The sequence below is a fragment of the Equus caballus genome, unplaced genomic scaffold (genome assembly GCF_041296265.1).
Source record: "Equus caballus isolate H_3958 breed thoroughbred unplaced genomic scaffold, TB-T2T haplotype2-0000440, whole genome shotgun sequence".
Lineage (NCBI taxonomy): Eukaryota > Metazoa > Chordata > Mammalia > Perissodactyla > Equidae > Equus > Equus caballus.
This window is the reverse complement of record NW_027222395.1, coordinates 1,719,189-1,742,351: the sequence shown is the minus strand read 5'-3', so window position 1 is coordinate 1,742,351 and position 23,163 is coordinate 1,719,189. Positions and strand designations below refer to the sequence as shown.

Below are 23,163 nucleotides of genomic sequence, written 5' to 3'. Positions count from 1 at the left end.
TCAGTGGTCAAGATGCTCTGGATTAATATAGAAATAATCTATTCTGACACACTACATCTCTACTGGTTTCAGAAAGGACCATATTTCAAAAACTCCCAGTTAGACACTATGGAATTCAGGGTGATGAATAAGGGATATATATTTAGAGACTCATTAATTATAGTTTAAACTTTGCCTTATAAAAGTGCTAAAAACCACAGATGATAACTGTGTGTTCTGGATCTGCTCTCAAGTTCTCATAATCAGTCCACTCAGAAAGTTCTATAAAACACTTTTTATTTCCCTCGAAACTTTATTTCATTTCAGGTAAAATGAGGACCTGGGAGTTTGCATTATGAGATATATTATCTGACTTTAAGCTAGGGGATGCTGAAAATGTTAATAACTCTCTATATTAGTCACTTATTTTTTGAGTATCAGTCTAATATAGTTCAATGAAAGGTGTTGAAATTAACCCTGAATGCTAAGAAAAAGTTCAATTTATTTCTAACAAGTCTTATTTTCATTGCTTTTCTATGTAGATTCAATACCTAACTATGCCTCTAAAAAACATAAATTAATTTCTTTGCAAACTTTATATAAAGGAAATCATGCATTATGTATTCCATATGTCTGACTTCTAAAAATGAACATCGTCTTTGTAAATCATTTGTGTTGCTGCATGTATTTATAGTTTTTATCAATTTTGGTTCTTTTTAATGTTTTATAATAGAAATATTTCAGATTTTTTTCTTTAATACAGTCTATTATGAAGGACATTTGGGATGTTTCATTTTGGGTATATATACCATTACACTGAATCTTAGTACTCCTTAGAATGGGTTTTATTTGTAGAAGTATTAGGCATTAATTATGGTCTCAATTTTTAAAAATGATTGTATCAGTTTAGACTCCTAAAAGCAATGTTTGAAAGTTCTAAAGTTATGACTCACTTCCTCACCAGTATTCAGTATTATTAGATGTTATGATTTTTACCCATTTACTTGATACAGAATACTTAATTTATAGTTTAATTTGAATATTTATGATTACTGAGGTTAGGTGCATTTTAATATGTTTTGGATTTTGAAAAGTGCCTTTGTATAGCATATTACCAATGTCCTTCTAAATTATTTGTCTTTATTCTTATTTGTTTTAAAAAATCTCTCACATTATGAATATAATCCCTTTGTTAGTTATATTCCTTGAAAATATTTTCACCTTTGGCTTTATGTTTCAATCACTTAATGTCTTTTGATAAAGTGCAATTTGAGTTTTAACCTAGTCAAATGTTTTACTTTTGTAATGTTTTTGTAATTGTTTAGGAGGTGAGGAAGACATTTGTCTACATTATATTCAAAAAGGGTATGTTCTTCATATTTTACTCTTGAGTCACCTCAATTTCATTTTTGTGGATGGTGTGAGGTTTGGATGTATGATAGATTCTTTTATTTGTTCAACATTATCTGCTCTCTCTTCATTTTATCTTGCTTCTCTGTAGGCAGGGAGAGAATAGTTCGCATGTGACTTGCTTGGGACAGTGGGAGGTGAGTGAATGTGTTAAGTTACGTCATAGAAGAAGCTTCAAATGCCTCTGAATGATTTCAATCTTTCCTTCTTGAGCTTATGAACTCAACCTGGGGAAAAGCATACCACAAATAGTGAGTGTTCCTTCAACATGGGTCTTGGAATGATAAAACCTGGGAATGGAGCAAAACTTAGTCAAATACAGCAAATCAGAGCTGTAGTCAGTCAATAACACTCATGGTACTACTCCATTTTTACCCATATGACTATATCATTTTCCTACATGATTTACCGAAAACAATGCATTCTCTCCTTATTGCTCTGCAATTCCAATCTTATCATAAACAAAATTTCCATATGCTTGTTTATCAGCGTACCTGCTAACCATTGCCACAATGACTCTTGAAAAGACCATCCAACACTCAATGGATTAAAAGTACAATTATTTATTTTCAAAGATCTGCAGGTCACCTGAGGTAGCTCTGCTTCAGGCTGAGACTAGGAAGGTTTTGTTTCACAGCGGACTTCTGTGAGCATAATTGCTCCACATGTCTTTCATCATCTTTAGACTAGCCACTTCCTGTCTCATGGAAATGTCAGTAAAACAATAGATGAAGTGAAAATTTTCAAGGTCTCTTAGAACCTCGGCTTGGAACTCCCACACTTTCTCTTCTTCCAACATCTCTTTGAATATGTCGCAGGATTGGACTCATAATCCAAAGGTGAAGAAACATACCCCACCAACAATGGACAATGGAAGATTTATGATACAAGGAGATGGTGACTAATTGGACGCAATCATTCAATCTACCTTAGTCAACTTCATGACTCTTTATTGCATTTGAATTCAGCATTCACCATTACCACATATTTTTAATTATTATAGCTTTGAAATAAGTCTTGATATCCGTTCCAGAACTTCCTATCATATTTTCCTTCTCTGTGGGCAGATCCTGGTTTTCCTTGGCCCTTTACATTTTCAAGACACTTCAGGATTTATTTTGTTCTTTTATGGCATACTTCTGAAGCCTAAGCATCTCATGTGCTCTAAGAATTTTTTTTTTTGAGGAAGATTAGCCCTGAGCTAACTACTGCCAGTCTTCCTCTTTTGCTGAGGAAGCCTGGCCCTGAGCTAACATCCATGCCCATCTTCCTCTACTTTATATGTGGGACACCTACCACAGCATGGCATGCCAAGCGGTGCCATGTCTGCACCCAGGATCTGAACCAGTGAAGCCCGGGCCACCAAGAAGCGGAACGTGTGCACTTAACTGCTGTGCCACCGGGCCGGCCCCTGCTCTAACAATTACACTTGCTCTTTAGATCTTCTCTTTAAAGCATTTTTAGCTGTAGGTATGCCTTCTTTCCTTCATTAGTTTGTACTCCTCCATCTTCTTTTCAAAATTATGGTAAAGCCATATTGGTTGATTTTTATTTTACCATTGTCTTTATTAGTGTGACTTTTTTACTTGATTTATTCTGTCATTATCATTAATTTATTACTGATATTACTAATGATTTATTGATTGGGTTTCTGAGAAAGTTGAGAGGCAACAAAGGTGTATATATCAATTTTCACATAATGAATTAAAAAATCCACTCTTTCTCTCTTTATTGCTCCATAGATGGATGATGGATAGATAAGTAGATATATAGGTTTATTTATCATACATAAAGTTCCACTGCTCCATTCATTTAAAGGCACTTGAAGAAGAGTCAAGTAGCAGGTAGACATCTCCATATGTAACTAACAAAAGGAAGGCTTGTAACTGTCCTTTTGCAGCTGGAGCAGTGGTCATGCTAAGAGGAACATCCTGAGATTAAATCTCAGTTTCTTTTATTTTCTTTTGAGGAAGATTAGCCCTGAGCTAACTGCTGCCAATCCTCCTCTTTTTTTGCTGAGAAAGACTGGTGCTGAGCTAAGATCGTGCCCATCTTCCTCTACTTTATATGTGGGGCACTTGCCACAGCATGGCTTGACAAGTGGTGCCATGTCCGCACCCTGGATCTGAACCAGCAAACCCGGGCTGCTGAAGCAGAATGAGCACACTTAACCACTGCACCACTGGGCCAGGCCCCCAAATATCTGTTTCTTTGAGTAGTTTGTACAGTGAATACGTCAGTTTTAGATTTTGCTGCACTTCTTACTGACTTTTCTGTTTATCTACCTGAGGGACACCTACCAGGTTCAAGCAGCAGAAAGATGGATTTATATCTTTCATGGAAAAAAAAGTAGGCCAAGTTCAAAGTTAAACCAGGATCTCAGTGAAATGTTCTAGGTACCTGAGGCTGCTTTTTCCCTTGAACCAGTTGCTGAAAGGCTGAGCTACACTTTTTTTGAAGACAATTTCTTTAGAGCAGTTTTAGGTCCACAACAAAATTGAGAGGAAGGTACAGAGATTACCCATATATCTCTTGCTCCCACATATGCGTAGCCTCCCCTATTATCAACATCACTCATCAGAATGGTGTATTTGTTACCAAGGATGAACCTACATTAAGACATCGTAACCACCCAAAGTCCACAGTTCACTTTACGGTTCACTCCTGGTGATGTACATTCTACGGGTTTGGACAAATGTACAATGGCATATATCCGTAATTATAATATAATACAGAGTATTTTCACTGCCCTTAAGTCCTCTGTGCTCCACCTATTAATCCCTTTGCCTCTCTCCCCCTCCAGGCAGCCAGTGATCTTTTCACTGTCCCCATAGTTTGGCCTTTTCCAGATGGCAATAGTTGGAATCATACAGTATGTAGGCTTCTTAGATTGGCTTCTTTCACCTAGTCATATTCATTTAAGATTTAAGCTACGCTTTTTATGGTCTCATGGAAATACACCGAAAGGCTTAAATTCAATGGTAAACAAAGCTGAAGATTCAGAGAAAGCATTTCCTGACCTGGATTAAGATTATGGGCTGATGCAGAGGGATGTAAGAGCAGTCAGAAGACAGATCATGCTTTTCTTAGTCTGCAACTAGCGTGTGACTCATCTGAGTGGCCCAAGAAGCTTTAAGTATTGAAATTAGATGGATGTTGTACTAGACTGTCCTGAATGTCTGTTGGAAACCAACAAAAATCCTGTCTCAAGGAAGATTAAATAATCTGAAGCCTCAATTTATTTTCCCACATGAGTTTTTGAAAATAATGCGCAATGCATAATCAAAGTTAATTAAGCACATTAAAAGGAAGACTGGGTGAAGCAAAAGATAATAGATTCACAGGAACTTTATAATGAGAATTATTGAATGCATATTGTAAATCAACCACACAAACTATAATTAAGAAGACAAAATTAAAAAAGAAATTTGAAAAATTTGAGGAAACAGAACCGTGATATTTTATAAGGCTGATTTTCTTAAAAATAAAACCAAGGAGAAATATTTTTTTAAAAAATACAGCAACTGAAATTAAGAAGCCAATAGAAGCATTTAATAGCAGATTAAACACAGTTTAAGACAGAAAAAATATGTTGGAAGGCTGATCAGAGGGGGAAAATGGGAACTTTATTAAGTTCTTCTGTTTTTGTCTTTCAACTTTTTTCCTTTCTTCAGATGTTTCTTACTGAAAATACCTGTGAGTCTCTATCTGAAGGCCTATTTTTCCTGGTTCTGTGAATGCCCTCAGTCTGCACAGTCCAGCTTGATAGTGCCAAGCAGTCAACATCTCCAGGAACAGTTCTCAACCAATGGTGTATGGTAGTGGGCACATAAATATACCAACTTCTTCACTCCTTGGATGAGACAAGTCTAAATTATGTTTTACACAGTCTTCCTGAGGGCTTCAGCTGGACTGATCCCAGTTGTCCACAAAAATAACATGTTCATTGTTCTGTTGTCTCTTCTCCCTACTTAGCCACTGGTGCTTCTACGATCATCTTCCAGATAAACTACTTTCATCCAAATCCTTATCTCGGGGTCTGTGTAAACCAAGCTTGGATAGTCTGGAAAACATCTCTGGAACATACATGAGAGATACGTGTAACAACTATTATATAGAAAGAGTTCCTAAGAACTGTAAAGTAGAAAAACTCCAATAAATATTAGTAAACAATCTAATAAACTTAAAAAAATAAATTAAATTTATTAAATCAAGAGTTGGCAAAAATGTGGGTTAAATAAAACTTTCATAAATGGTGAGTAGGAGTGTAAAGTTTGTCAAATGTTTGGAAACTCTTTGGAAGTATGAACCCATGGTTTCATTTCTTGATACAGAACCAATACAAACACATACTTATTTGAACAAAAGTTAGGGGGAAGAATGTTGACAACAACAGTATTTCTGATTGCCCCAAACTGAAAGTGACACATAAATCCATCCAAAAAAGATAAATAATTTTGGTTGCATTTATTGAACTGACTATTGTATAGAAGTGAAAGAAATTAACTATTGATGCTCAGAACAACATTACAGAATTTCACAGCCATAATGTTAAGGAAGAAAACCAAATAATAAAGAGTATAAATCATATTATTTTACTAACATAAAGCTCATGAATAGGCAAAATTAGTGTGGAGTAATGTATCAGAATAGTTGTGATTCTTAGGGGCTACTGACTGGCAGAGGCTATAGGGATGCTTCTGGGTAATATTTTTATAATAACCAATATCATGACCTTATTGCTATGTGTAGAAGTTTGTTCACTTTAAAAAATTTAGAGTTGAACTCAATTTTTCACTTCATATTATTTAAGTTCTACTTCAATGGAAATAATCTAAAAGAATTTGAAAAGAATGTGTATTTGGCAAGTGTTGAAGCTGAGTTCTCTGGACACAGATGTTGAGACAGAGTTTGGCATGCAACTTTTAGAGGATAAATAGCTATGGAAGGAAAGGGAAGGATACACAATTGAATACAAGGACAATTCAGGTTTGATACATTCACCAAAGTCCTGCTCTACCTTATGGGAAGCTTTGTCACACATATCTCAAATCAGAGTTGATCCCCTGGACTAGGCCTTTATATCCATATGTAATCTGTCATATGGGCACAATGGCTGGTGCCAATCCTGAAGGAGTTGACAGCTGAGAGAATACATCTTTCCTTGAAGATGGATCTGTATAGGACATCTCAGTGCCCACCACAACAAGGTGTGGGGAATCAAGGGCTCTCACATGGTTCGTGAGAGTGCAAGCTGGTAGAATTACTTTAGAGTGTAATTTAGTAGTACCTATCCTAAGAAAATATACCTTATGACACAGCCATACTACTTCTGAGAATTTATCCTACAGATATCTTGAATAACAAAGTAAAGAGATATACATTTGGATAATATATATATATTGTTTGTGTGTGTGAGGAGGATTAACCCTAAGATAACATCCATGCCAATCTTCCTTTATTTTGCATATGGGACTCCACCACAGCATGGCTTGATGAGCAGTGTGTAGGTCCACATTCGGGATCTGAACCCATGAACCCCGGGCCACGGAAGAGGAGCACATGAACCTAACTACATTGTCACTGGTCTAGCCCCACATTTGGATATTTTTAAAGTGCTGTTTATAACAGCAAAAGACTATAGAATCTTAAACGCCCTTGAATACAGGGTTTAGCTAATAAATTACAGAATTTTGAAAAATTGATACCATGCAGCTATTAAAATGTTAGATCACTTTTATATATACTTATATTTTCTATATACTTTCTTCTCCAAAACAAAATGTACCAGGAAATTGAGCAAGAACCACACAGTAGTCCTCACTTGACATCATTTATGTGAGAAGTGCATATCCATGTCTCTGTATGTATGAGCATATAAACGCACTACTATTTGTTCGTGAGTCAAAATAAACAAACAGGTGGCAGTCATTACCTCAGGCAGAAAAACTGATGGGTTGAGGGAAGGTTTTTTTAATTTACCTGTCTTTGGAATCACCTAAGGTAAATTTATTATCTAATAAAACACCATTACATTTACTTTATCATAAATGGTTTTAATATAGAAATTGATGATTAATAAATGTTGGCATGGATTTCAAATGTTATGATAAGAAGGTATCTGTTTCTATATTTCCTTTTTGTAGGTTGATTGATAAATACCTACATGTACAACTAGCGATACCCATATATACAGAAAATATACATAGAAGTGTATATTAATATATTTGTATTTTGTGTATTTCAGTATTTAGGTGGTTGATAAATTTACTTCAGATTGCATAAATATTATAATACAAACACCAGTGTACTACTTCAAGAGCCAGATTACGTTGGACCTGTAAAAAAATGAACTGAAATGTCACTGAAATTCATCCCCATTCTTTTATTCAATGATTTTACAAGAATTGCTATTGTCTTCCTTGAGCCATAATACGATGCGTCATTTTGCCTCAGTAATTATTTTAGCCACTTCTGGCAATCCTAGTATTTTACACTCTCAGCTTGTTTCATAAAATTAGAAACTTTAGATCAGTTTTTGGCTATATTCAATCTTTCTCACTTACAATAAGCTTAGATTTCCAGAAATTTTTCATCATGCTCTTATATGGAGAGTTACAGGAGTTTATAAATAACACGAGAGTTAACTTCTGGGGAACGGTCCAGTTCTGCCTCTAATTAGCAACACAGGCTGGAAATACTTACACTAATTCCCAGAGTTAGCATTAGAATCTCCTACTAATTCCACTTTTTTTCCAAAAATTAACTGAGCAATATTTACAGAGTTGCTTTGTAAATTGCAATTACTATTTGCAAATATAAATGACTAAAATTAAGTAAGATATTTATTTTCTTCTTTTTATTTCACAAGTATTTTGAATGTGTAGCTGAGCTAGATACCAGCTAAATAAAATGTAGTGGGAAATTGAGAATTTGGTAGGGAGACATGCAAAGGAAGGAAATCAAATCAAAGCACAACCTTAAGAAAATTGCTGTGACTGAAGCAAGTCCTCAGACTGCTGTGATTTTGTAGCATCTTTTACATGAAGGAGATAGTAACTGAATCCTGCATCCTCTATGTCCCAAGTTTGGGGCCTATGGAATTAGAATTTTTATATCCTGTTTACTTCTTTGTGAAATCTGTGTATTATTAGGAAATAGTATGTAGATTTGCATTCACTAAATGAGTTCTTATTTAGTTAGTAATTAAGAGCTCAAAAATGTTAATTACTACCCCCCAACGCCCCTAGCATCCCAGACGCACCCAAACCAGAGATATTAAAAGAAGTCTGGCAAATGGTTGTACCAAAATGATTCAGAGTTGGGGTGAAAGTGGATGCTGAGATGGTACTTGCTGCATTTACAACATTTCAGTCTGGAGGTGATGGTATCTTGGCATAAAGCAGTGCTGGCTCTGGTGGTGGAGATCCAATGAAATAAGTTTATTAATATGAATGTTGATGTTTTTAAAATAAATTTTAAAGTATTTAATAATTTACAATTTACAAAATAAATTGTAAAGAGATTTCAGAGGGTTTTCATACCTCACTCAATTATCCACATTGTTAACATCTTACACAATTACCATTATACATGCGTCAAAAGCTTCTGCACAGCAAGGGAAACAATAAACAGAATGTAAAGGCAACCTACATAATGGAGAAAATATTTGCAAACCATACCTCTGATAAGAAGATTAATGGCCAATACATACTAAGGAACTCATACAACTCAATAGGAAAAAAACTAATACCCCAATTAAAAAGTTGGCAAAGGACTTGATTTTGACATTTCTTCTAAGAAGATATATCAGTGACCAGTAGGTGTAAGAAAAAAATGTACAATGTTTCTAATCATCAGGGAATTGTAAATCAAAATCACAAAGATATCTCGTCAGGATGGCTCTTATCAAAAGGCAGAAGACAAGAGTTGTCTATGACACAGAGAACTGGAAACCCTTGTGCCTTATTGGTGGGAATGCAAAATGTATGGCTGCTATGGAAAAGAGTATGGAGGTTCTTCACAAAGTTAAAAACTGAACTACTCTATGAGCCAGTAATCCTGCTTTGGGGTATTTATCCAAAAGAATTGAAATCCAGATTTCAAAGAGATGTTGGCATTCCCATATTTATTGCAGAACTATTTACAATAGTCAAGATTTGGAAACAACCTAAATGTCTTTGGACAGATAAATGGATAAAGAAGATGCGGCATGTACATACAATGGAATACAGTCTTTAAAAATAAGGACATTCTGCAATATGTGACTGCATGGATGAACCTTGTGGACATTATGGTAGTGGAATAAACCAGTCACAGAAAGACGTATACTGTGTGATTCCACTTATATGAAGGATATAAATTAATCAAATTCATAGAAACAAAGAGTAGCATGACAGTTGACAAGGACTGGGGGATGGGGAAATGGGCAGCTACAAATCAATGGGCATAAAATTTCATTTAAGCAAGATGAATAAATTCTAGAGATTTGCCAAACAAAATTCTATCTGTACTCAACAATACTGTATTGTAGACTGAAAAAAATCTCTTCAGAGGGTAGATCTCATGTTAAGTGTTCTTGCCGCAATAAAATAAAATTAAAAATGAGAAACATTGATGAATTATGGTCACTAAAATCCAGACTTTATTTGGATTCCATCAGTTTTTTCCCATTAATTTCTTCTTTCTTTTCTGGGATTCAATCTAGGGTACCACATTGCATTTAATGTTGTCATGTCTCCCCAGCTTCTTCAGGTCTGTGAAAATTTTTCACTCTTTCCTACTATGATTGACTTTGAAAGTCCCAAGTTGTGCCGGCTAGACATTCTGTAGAATGTTTCCAAGTATGAGTTTGCCTGATGATTTTCTCATATTAAGCTGGGATTATGGATTCAGGGGGAAGAATGTCATAGAGGTGAAGCTTTTCTCATCACATAATATCAGGTGGGTAAATTATCTCCACATTATATCACTGACAAAGGTCACCTTCATCCTTTGTTTAAGGTAGCATTGGCCAAGATTCTCCACTCTAAACTTGAATGTGAAATTTGAAATACAGTTGAGGTAAGAACAGCTATTTCTGCATTCTCCCTTTTCTTTTATTTAAAATTCTACAGTTTATGTTTTCTTCCATCGAAATGTATTATTTCAATAATTCCATATCTACAAGTAATTAATGGGATAGAAGTGACGATGTGATTTTCTCAAGATTTAGAAGAAAATGCACCTACCACAATGACATAGGAGACAGTGTTTCAACTAATTGCATAGTTTGTGGCCAATTGAGTAACACTCAATTATAATTCTCTGTATTCTATATCTTCATAGTCAAGGAGGCAGATATAAGACCCAGAATTTGGCAGAATTTAGACTGTGAATTCAGCTTTTAACTTTTTCTTTGTATCCTCTGAGATCTCTTATGTCCTGGAAATATAATGCTATTTTACTAGCATATCCATTGAAATATACTGTCACGTTTGTTAAAAATATCAATATCATATATACATAATTTATATGATCTATTTATAATTTAATAATATATATATATATCAGAGTGGATGACATAAAAACACATTAGCAAATAGTTAATTGAAACTTAATTAACTTTAATTAATAAAATAAATGCTAATCAAAGTGTCAACAAAAGATTCACAAAATTACCCCAGGAGGAATTGTACCATTAATGGAGGTTTTGATGGAGTGCACACGATCATTTCATGTATAAAATTCTGTAATGAATTCCTAAGCATTAGCTGGAAGGCACAAACCAGTTACATTTTAAGATTTATTCCAACTCATAAATTCTATGGGTATTTAATTCTGTGTTATGTCTATGAAAGGTCAAAAATAAAATAATTAATACTAAGATTATTTGGCACTATTGGCAATGTAATTTGATCTCCTGGATCCTTAGCATATTCTTAGAACTGTAAACAGAGTACTCTGTGCTTCTGTTCTGCCTCTCTTGCTTCTCTGCTTTACAATTTCTTTTGGCTCTAAATTTAAATTTCAGTGCTGTATTAATTATACTAACAAGGGCTGAATTTTAAACAATACAATTATTACTATATACTTTCCATACCACTAGTTCTCATAACTTAGAAGGCATCAAAATTGCCTGGAGGACTGATCAAATCACGAATTGTGGGTCCCATCCCAGAGTTGTGGGTTCAGAAGTTCGTGATGTGGATAGAGAATTTGCATCCCTAACAAATTCTCAGGAGCTCCTGCTGCTGCTGGTTTGGGGGCCACACTTTGAGAATCACTGCTCTACATAGCAACTACACACAGACATATGAAGCCTCTTTCTTCTCTCTATTTCTCCCTTCTATTCAGTTTTGCTTTTCAGGCATAACCTTTGGTTCTTTATTTAACAAGAATCGTGATGTTATCTGAAGGAATTGAAAGCATCATACCCACTTTTATTCTCCTGAGTTTTGTAGAATACCCAGAACTCCAGGTTTCACTCTTCCTGGTTTTCTTGTCTATCGACACAGTCACTGCAGTGGGGGGTTTGGCTTGAAAATAATCATCAAGATCAACCTCCAAATCCACACAATCATGTACTTTTCCTTCAGTCACTTGCCCTTTGTACACTTCTTTTATTCCACCATAGTAACACATAAATTGTTAGAGAACTTGATTGTGGAAGATAGAACCATCTCTTTCTCTAGTTGCATTCTACAGTTTTGTTTTGCTTGTATATTTAGAGTAATAGAAACTTTCAAGTTGGCAGTGATGACCTATGACCATTCTGTGGCAGTTTGTCCTCCCTTGCTCTACATCACTACTATGTCCCAGAAGCATGTGCTCTGCTGGTGGCTGGGTGTTACTCATGGGGTGTAATGTGTTCCCTGGCAGACACATATTTTCTTCTAGCATTGCTTTCCAGCATATGCTATAGAAATAGCATAATTATTTCTGTCTCCTGCTTTGATATAAGCCACGTGCTGCATTTTATTATTGCCCTATTCAATGAGGTGAGCAGCCTGACAATTATTCTGATGTCTTATATAGTCATTTTTATTACTGTTGTGAGGAACCTTCTGAGAGTGGGGGCCAGAAAACCTTCTCCTCTTGTGCCTCTCACCTGACAGCCATCACCATCTTCCATGGAACCAACATTTCCCTATGTTGTATCCCTACTCCTAAAACTTCTTGGCTTACAGTTAAAGTGGCATCTATGTTTTACATGGTGGTGATTCCCATGCTGAATCCTTTGACCTACAGCCTTAGGGAAAAAGATGTGAAAGACACATTCAGAAAATTAGTTGTCAGAAAATTGCTTTGCCAAAACAATGTAATATTGTTAGATTAAATTTTGTAATTCTAAAAAATTATTTTCTATGCTCAGATTGTTTAACTCTTATAGTGAAGTTGATGATTCCATCTATTTAGTCAATAAGATGTTAGTTAATATATCTATGACAGTATAACATCTTATGATTACGGATTTTTGCATATTTTTTTTTTAAATTTCTCTAAGCCACATGTAAATCAAAATTTTACAAATTAAAATTCTTGGACCACATTTTGCAATTTGTTTTTGAGGAAAATTACCCCTGAGCTAAATTCTTCTACCAGTCCTCCTCATTTTGCTGAGGAGGACTGGTGCTGAGCTAACATCCATGCCCATCTTCCTCTGATTTATATGTGGGACACCTGCCACAGCATGCTTGACAAGCAGTGCCATGTCCACACCCAGGAAATGACCCAGCAAACCAGGGGCCACTGAAGCAGAACAGGTAAACTTAACAGCTGTGCCACTGGGCTGGCCCCCATATTTTCTAACATATGTAAATTATTTTTAAATACTTTGTCATTTGGTGTAATTTTTTATGTGTGTTTCCAAAGTAAAACTAATTCTCAGCTTAACAAATACGTGCAGATCAAGAACGGTTCCTTATAATAGTAATTAGGAAGCTCATATTCCAGAGCTGGATGTAACAAAATGCTTAAGCTTACTATACCTTGTACAGCAATGAATATTATGCTCTTTATTGTATTGAATGGCAGAAGTTGTCTTTTACTCATGAAAATTCTAGCCAATTGACAAGCAAACAAAATTGAATAAAGTATTGTTCTGCTTTCTCTAAAATTATATCGTATTTTATTCAAAAAAAATTGTATAATAAAGGCAGTAGGACAGTAATAAAGACCAGAAGTGAGCTCAAGCATATCTTGTCATTTGAATTTGAACAAATGTGTCATTATAATTCAATGAAGAAAGGATGATTTTCAACAAATAATTGTAAGATAACTGAATATACATATGGGTAAGTGAGCCTTAACTTTTATAACTTTTATTTTACACCATACACATCTATTACCTCAAATTAAATGAAATGGATCATAGATCTAAACATAGAAATTAAAACCTCAGGAGTGATGCTAGCGTCATGGCAGAGTGAACTTGCTTGGGATCCTCTCCCCTAGAACATACAATGAAAAGGGACACTGATATTCCAACAGAGGACATTTTAACACGACACAAAAACATTGGAGAGACCCACACAGCCATACAATGGAGGGTGGAGAGGTTGGAGTCCCCTCAGAAGAGCTGGACCAGGGTAAGAGAAAACTTTGCTCCCTCACCTAATACACTGTGATCCACAACGTCAGGAGGCTCTTAGAGGGAAGAAAGGGGAGAGGGGACGCTCATTTGTGGGAACCTCATGGACCCCCAAGGTCTGGCAGCCTACCTAGAAGACCTCTAGTGGGGCAAGAGCTTTCACAACAGTGGGCTCATCAAGCACACACCCCAGGAAAGCAGATAGCAGGAGCGAGAAACCCAAGAAAGCATGCAAGAGAAAGCACCCTTTCCCCTCACCAGCCCTGTGCCCACTCCACTGCCTGGGATCTTGGCGGAAGGCAGAGGGCTCAGGATATCTGGCTCTTGACATCCACCAGTGGTGATAGGTGGTAACCGCAACCACATAATATCAAGTTGCCTAAGATACGACCTGCCTCATCTAGCAATATCAAATAGTATGTCAAATCACCAGACCAGAGAGAATATGACAAGTACCCAGAATTTGGTCCTGAGGACACAGAAATATGTAACCTAAATGACAATGAATTCAAAATATCTATCACCAAAAAACTCAAAGAAGTAAAAGAGGCTGTAGAGAAACAATTCAACGAGTCAGGAGCTACATCACAAAAGAGATGGAAACTATAAAGAAGAACCAATCAGAAATATTAGAGATGAAAGACATGATGGAAGAGATAAAACAAAATATGGATTCCCTTAATGCTCAAGTGGACATCATAGAGGAGTGTATCAGCATAATCAAAGACAGACATGTTGAAATGTTCCACACAGAGGAGGAGAGAGAGCTAAGACTAATAAGAAATGAAGAAAGTCTCTGAGAAATATCAAGCTTAATTAGGAAATGCAACATAAGAATCATAGGTATTCCAGAAGAAGTGAAGAATGGAGCAGAAAGTCTGTTCAAAAATATAATAACAGCCAACTTCACAAACTTGGAGAAGGAGGTGGAAGTATGTGTGGAAGAGTCTTCCAGATATCCTAGATATGCCATGTAAAAAGACCTACTGCAAGGCATATAATAGTAAAACTGGCAAAAATGAATGACAAAGAAAGAATACTAAGGGGATCAAGGCAGAAGAAAATAACCTATAAAGGAACCCCTATCAGGATTTCAGTGGATTTCTCTACAGAAACCTTACAAGCTGGGAAAGAATGGAATGACATATTCAAATATTTGAAAGACAAAAATTTTCAGCCAAGAATACTCTATCTAGCAAAGATATCCTTCAGATATGATGGAGAAACAAAAACTTTCCCATACAAACAAAAGCTAAGGGAGCTCATAGCCACAAGACCCCCACCCCCACAAGAAATATTCAAGAAAGCCCTCATCCCTGAAAAAAAGGGAGAAAGTTGTTACAAATCACACAGTAAGGAGATGAAAAGGTACACAAAATCAGAATAGGATAGGAAATATTCAAGTATATCATTAAAGATAAAGGAAAGGAAAACACCAAAAACAATGATAATCTCGTCACGCGAACCACAAACTCACAACACAAAATGCAATAACATGAAAGATAAACAACTTAGGAGGGGAGGAGGAAAGGGACCAAATTGGTTTAGACTAAGGAATTAAGAGGCCATCAAAAAATGGACTATCTTATACATGAGATTCTGAATACAAACCTCATGTGAACCACTAAACAAAAAAGCAGAACAGAGACAAAATAATAAATAAGGAGAAAGAAGGGAAACATATCATAAAAAACTACATAATTCAGTGGTAGACCAAAACACACAGGATGAGAAACAAAGGGAATGCAGGAGAATCAGAAAATGAGTGAAAATATGACAGGATTAAGCCCTGGTATACTGATAATCACCCTAGACGTAAATGGATTGACTTCTGTAATAAAAAGACACCGAGTGGCAAGATGGATTAAAGAACAAGACCCAACAATGCGCTACCTCTAGGAAACACATCTCAGCTCCAATGAAAAACACAGGGTCAGCATGAAGGCATGGAAGATGATACTCCAAGCTAATGGCAAACAAAAGAAAGCAGGTGTCACAATACTTATATTAGACAAAGTAGACTTCAAGATAAGACAAGCAAAGAGTGACAAAGAGGGGCAGTATATAATGATCAAAGTGACACTCCATCGAGAAAAAAAATAACACTTACAAATATCTATGTACCCAACACAGGAACACCAAAGTTCATAAAGCAACTATTAACAAATCTAAGAGAAGATATTAATAATAACACAATATTAGTACTGGACCTCAACACTCCACTCACATCAATGGATAGGTCATCCAGATTTAAAATCAACAAGGAAACAGTGAAATTAAATGAAAAGCCAAACCATTTGGACTTAATAGTCATATATACAATACTCTATCCAATAACAGCAGAATACATATTCTTCACAAATGTCATGGAACGTTCTCAAAGATATACCATATCCTGGGAAGCTGGGCAAGCATCAATAAATTTAAGAAAATGGAAATAATAACAAGCACCTTTCCAATCACAATGCTATAAAGCTAGAAATTAATTACAAGAAAAAAGCTGAGAAAGGGAAGATGTGGAGGGTAAATAACATGCTATTGAACAAGCAATGAATCATTGAAGGAATTAGAAGAGAAACTGAAAAATATCTGGAGACAAATGAAAATGATAACATACAATACCAACTCATTTGGGATGCAGCAAAAGCTGTATTAAGAGGGAAATTCATCGCAGTACAGGCATGCCTTAACAAACGAGAAAACCCAAAATAAGTAATCTGAAATTACACCTAACTGAATTAGAAAAAGAAGAAAAAACAAAGTGCAAAGTCAATAGGAGAGAAATAATAAAAATCAGAGCATAAATAAGTGCTATTGAAACAAAAAAGGTAGTAGAAAGGATCAATGAAACAAAGAGCTTTGCATAAGATTCTTAATTATCATTAAGAATACAAACAAAATTGACAACCCCCTAGCCAGACTTACACAGAGAAAAAATAGAGTAATCTCAGATAAACAAAATTAGAAATGAAAGAGGAGAAATAATGGACACTACAGAAATACAATGGATTACAAGAGAATATTAAGAAAAACTGTATGCTAACAAAACAGATAATCTAGAGGAAATGGAAAAATTCTTAGACTCTTACAACTTCCCAAAGCTGAATCATGAAGAAAGAGATAATCTGAATAGATCAATAACAAGGAAAGAGATAAAACAATAATCAAAAGCATCCCAAAGAATGAAAATCCAGGACCAGATGACTTTCCTGGGGAATTCTAGCAAACTTTTAGAGAAGATTTAATACCTATTCTACTCAAGCTATTCCAAAACATTAGGGAAGATGAAACAGTTCCTAACACATTCTATGAGGCTGACACCACTCTGATACCAAAGCCTGACAAGGACAAGACAAAAAAAGGAAAACTAAAGGCCAACATTGTTGATGAACATAGATGCAAAAGTCCTCAACAAAATGTTGGCAACCTGAATTCAGCAATACATCAAAATAATCATACATCACGATCAAGTGGGATGTATACCAGGGGCACAGGTATGGTTCAACATCTGTAAATCAGTCATTGTAGTACACTACATCAAAAATTGAGGAATAAAAACCACATGATCATCTCAATAGATGTAGAGAAAGCATTTGACAAGATCCTACAACCACTTTTGATAAAACTCTTAACAAAATGGAGATAGAAGGAAATTACCTCAACACAATAAAGGTCATATATGACAAACCCACAGCCAACATCATACTCAATGGGCAAAACCTGAACACTATCCCTCTGAGAACAGGAACAAGATAAAGATGCCCACTCTCGCCACTCTTATTCGGTATAGCACTGGAGGTTTTGCCCAGAGCAATTAAGCAAGAGAAAGGAGAAAAAGGAATCCAAATAGGGAGTGAAGATGTGAAACACCTGCTGTTTGCAGACAGCATGATCTTATATATAGAAAACCCTAAAGAATCCATTGGAAAACTATTAGAAATAACAACTACAGTAAAATTTCAGGGTACAAAATCAACTGACAAAAATCAGTTGCTCTTCTATACTCTAATAATGAACTTATAGAAAGAGAACTCAATAATACAATTCCATTTACAATTGCAACAAAAGAGTAAAGTGTCTAGGAATAAATTTAACCAAGGTGGTGCAGGACTTATACAATGAAAACTATAAGACATTACTGAAAGAAATTGATAATGGCATAAAGAGATGGAAAGGGATTCCTTGCACATGGTTTGGAAGAATAAACATAGTTAAAATGTCCATACTACCAAAAGCAATCTACAAATTCAATGTAATCCCAATCAGAATCCTAATGACATTCTTCATGGAAATAGAAGAAAGAATTCTAAAATTCATAAGGGGAAACCAAAGACTCCAACTTGCTAAAGCAATCCTGAGAAAAAAGAGCAAAACTGGAGGCATCACAATCCCTGACTCTAAAGGGTACTACAAAGCCATAGTGATCCAAACGGCATGGTGCAGGTACAAAAACAGGCACACAAATCGAGGGAGCAGAACTGAAAGCCCGGTAATAAAACCACACATGTATGGACAGCTAATCTTCAACAAAGGTGCCAGGAGCATACAATGGAGAAAAGACAGTCTCTTCAATAAATGGTGTTGGGAAAACTGGACAGCCAGATGGAAAAGAATGAAGGTAGACCATTATCTCATGCCATAGACAAAAACAAACTCAAAATTGACCAAAGACTTGAATATAAGTCCCGAAACCATAAAACTCCTGAAAGATAATATAGGTAATACATTCTTGGACATCAAACTTAAAAGGATCTTTTGAATATCATGTCTTCTCAGCCGAGGCAAACAAAACAAAATAAACAAGTGGGAGTTCATCAGACTAAGAGCTTCTGCAAGGCAAAAGAAACTAGGATCAAAATAAAATACAACCCACCACTTGGGAGGAAATATTTGCAAATCATATATCTGACAAGGGGTTAATCTCCATAATAAATAAGGAACTCACACAACTGAACAACATAAAAACAGCCCGATCAAAAAGTGGGCAGAGGATACGAACAGACATTTTTCTGCAGAAGATATACAAATGGCCAATAAACACATGAAAAGATGTTCAACATCAGTAATCATCAGGGAAATGCAAATCAAATTACACTAAGATACCACCTTACGCATGTTAAAATCACTATAATCACTAAGACCAAAAGTAACAAGTGGTGGAGAGGTTGTGGAGAAAATGGAACCTGCCGGGGTCCCACCCCGGCTGAGTCCAGGTTCCTGAGGGATGGACGGCGTCGGCGCAATGAGGGGAAAATAAAGAGGATGTGAGACTTGGGTTGGTGTTAGCAAGTCCAAGTTTACTGTGCACAAGTGTCGTTTATATGTTTTCAGGATTAATACAGAAATAGCTCTACAAATATTCTCAGAGAGATAAGGAAGTAAAAAATGAGCACAAGAATATTTATTAACATTCTATTCTATAGAGCATAAGGTTAATGGTAGTCTTCTTCGCAATTAACTAGTGTTTGTTGTCTCTAAGCTAAAAGAGATAGGTACCTAGACATCTGTTGTAATTCATGGTAAAGTTAAATCAAAGAGAGAAGGTCCAGGCCTCCAGACAGGACAGCAGTCCGTCTGGTTACATCCTGGGGGAGCCATCCCTGCCTCCCTCAATCATTTATGCCATTAGTGTAGATGGTTAATGGGAACAAAAGGCGACTCCAGGGTATCTTATTCCAAGGGCTATCTGCATTCTCAGCGGGAAGTTAAACATCTTTACGTTTTTGTGCCCTTTAGGGGGTGAAAGCATTCCTTTGTCTTTTAGATTGTAGAGCTAACAGTCCCTTAAGCACACTGCCAGAGAAAGTATCATTTTGTTAGTAAAGTAAAGGGCTGAAAAGCTAAGCTAAACTATATATCTTCAAGAATGAAAAACAGAAATAAGTATAGACATAACCTTGATAGAAAGCATGCATATAATTCAGAAAATATCAGGGGTGTCGGCAGGCCATCCTTCACCGAGGGGCATCTCTGCACCCCTCGGCCCTTCTACTCATCAATTATTTATTATTTATTGCTTTTAGGAGAAAATCTCTATAACATTTTAACAGAAAGCAGAAGGTCAAGAATAATATGTAGATACTTCTTGATCATCCAATTAACCAGCCAACTTAGAAGGACAATGCATATATATATTTAAATAAAGAACTGGAGGGAGAAGGAAACATTAACCAGATGGAGGCTGTAAACCTAATTCGACATCTTATCTGGGCGGGATTCCTCTCTGCTTGTCTCAAAAGGGACTGTGTGCTTCTCCATTAATTAACTGAAAAATATCTTAAAAGTTTCTGGCAGGTGGTCACATTCTCTTACTATATTTAATTCTCCCGGGAGGTAGTGCCTCCCAAGCAGCCACCCAAAGGAGTGAAAACTAGAAGTTAAGAAAGGAAAAGGAATGAAGGTCAATTAGAAGCAGCACAGGTTTCAGAACTATGTGAGGGGCCGGCCGGTTATTGTTCACCAAGGGGCGACCCTGCACCCCTTGGCGTTAATCTGCTGGACCCTGTCAAACAGCTGATCAAATGATGTAGCCACGGCTCCAGGCAGGAACCCTCATATAATGCCAGTGGGAATGCAAACTGGTGCAGCCACTGTGGAAAACACTATAGAGATTCCTCAAAAAACTAAAAATAGAACTACCATATAACCCAGCTAACCCACTACTGGGCATCTACCCAAACAACTTGAAATCAATGACCCAAAGTAACATATGCACCACTATACTTGTTGCAGCACTATTCACAATAGCCAAGACATGGAAACAACCCAAGTGCCCATCAAACCATCGAATGATGATTGGATAAAGAAAAATATATATACAGTGGGATACTGCTCAGCCATAAAACAAGACAAGGTCTTCCCATTGCAACAACATGGCAGGACCTGGGGGCAATTATGCTAAGGGAAACAAGCCAGACTGAGAAAGACAAATGCCAGATGATTTCACTCATATGTGGAATATAGACAAACACATGGACAAAGACAACAGTTCAGTGGTTACCAGGGGAAAGGAGATGGTGGGTGGGCACAGGAAGTAAAAGGAAGCACTTATGTGCTGATAGTCAAGAAATAATGTACACTGAAATTTCACATTGATATAAACTATTATGAACTCAATAAAAAAATTAAAACTACAAAATTTTAGTATAAAATGCTGAAAAGTATTCAGAAATTTGAGGCAGATATTTTGTTAGATAAAACACAGAAGGGATAGATCATCAAAAAATTGATAAAAGGAACTTCATCAACTTAAAGAACTTCTGGTAAAAATTGTCAAATGGTGAAAGACATCAAGAAGAAAATGAAAATGTTAAGCCACAGACTATGACTAAATATTTTCAGACATATATTTGACAAAGATTTTGTATATAGATCATTTAAAGAACTCTTTGTACTCAAAACAAGAAGACAAACCATCTAAAGAATTGATAAAATATTTGAGCAGTTACTTGACAAAACAAAGCATATAAATCATCTATAAACTCATGAAAATATACTAAACATTATTAGTCATCACTGAAATTTTCATTAAAACCACTCTCAGATACTACTGCACACCAATTAGATTGGCTGAAATTAATATGACTGAAATGCCAAGTATTCGTGAAAACTTGAGGCCAGCGGAATGCTCAGACATTTCAGCTGGGAGTAATAGGTATATGAAGTCACACAAACACTTCTCATATGACTCAACAATACCTTTCCTAGGTCTTCACCCACGAGAAAGGAGATCCAATATTTTAAATTAGGAGAAAATTGTTCTCTCTGGTATATGCCATGATACAGGGAGGGGAAAGGTAGGGAGAGTGATGTGTGTTGCTATTTTTGTCCTTTTATGAACTTTTTTGACTTTGTTCTTTTAAAAAGTGACTTTCCTAGAAGAGGTGGGTTTTCCATGAAGTGCTGTTTCTACAGAGTTATCCAGGGTAAACAGGAGATGGCAGAAAAGATTCAGAAAGATCTTGTCACTTTAAAGTAAAGAAATGTGTGTGTGTGTGTGTGTGTGTGTGTGCGTGTATAATAGTACAATATACATATACTTGTTAAGGTGTGTAAATCTTCTTCTGCACTGGCCTTTGATGACCTTCTCATAATATCTATGTTATCAAGCCCTTGAGAATTGTACTGATGAGGTATAATTGTCTTCTCATGTAATTGTCATTTTGACATTCAAGATGTGAGTGTAGTTTGTTCACAAAGAAATGACTTTCAAATTTCTATTAATTCTGAGAAAAGATAGGCCCTGCATATATGTCAATGTCTGCTCAGGACAAGAAAACAATTATTTTGGTTTTTCCAGAGAGGGAAATTAGATTAGTGACGTGGCATAAACGTACTAGAAGGATTGTTGGTATAAAAGGGAGAAGAGAGGTCTTCCAGAGAGGAATAAAGAAGCTATTGAAATCAGCAGGCTACAGGGAAAAGTTTCCTTGACTCAGGCACTCTGTGGGCATCCCTGTCCCTGAGTGTGGCTTGGGTTTTGACTGAGACCTGGCAGGGCTGATCTCCCTCAGATTTGAAAAGCTGATAAAGGTTGAGCTCTACCCTCTGAAGTTTGTGTTTAGTTCTTTCTCCTGCTGCCCAATGCAGCTTAACAGCAGACAGTGAGGTGGAGATGGTCAAGTTTTTGTGGAAGGCCTTAATTTTCTAGTCAGAATTTTTCTCCTAAACACTATGACATTTCTGTAGGGTATTTCAATCTGCCTCTCTGGTTCAGATCCCCAACCTCCCACACAACCCAGAAAAATAATTAATGCCCTCTGGTGAAAATACGTCTTGAGTTTTGGGTTTCTTTAGTTTTCAATTCATCATTAAATTCTTGGGGGTCCACAAAGGACTGCTGGATTCCTTCTGTTCTCTGCAAGTGCCAAACCTAAAAATTAGTCTGTTTCCAGAATCAGAAAATGTGTTCAGTGAGGGAAACAGCTGATGACTGCCAGCTCACCAAAGAAGGTCTTTTCTCTCCCCGATACTTTAATTATCTAGTCCTGATTACTTCTATTTATCTCTTTAAAAATAGATTTGGAATTCACCTTTTTAAAAATGTTATTTCAGGTGAATTGTTGTCTTCAGTGATGCACTCTTCCTATCTGAAGTGAAAGACCATGAACTGACCCTTCGATGAATGATGGAAGATAGAAGACAATGAGGGACATTGGTAAATTGGAAAAGAAAATAACTGTAGAGCTCTGATCTTACTCCTA

At 36.1% G+C, this 23,163-nt stretch overlaps 1 pseudogene; it reads left to right on the top strand.

The window, feature by feature from the left end:
- The first annotated feature begins 11,773 nt into the window (after positions 1 to 11,773).
- On the top strand, positions 11,774 to 12,706 carry LOC138923026 (olfactory receptor 5D13-like; annotated as a pseudogene).
- Positions 12,707 to 23,163: the final 10,457 nt, after the last annotated feature.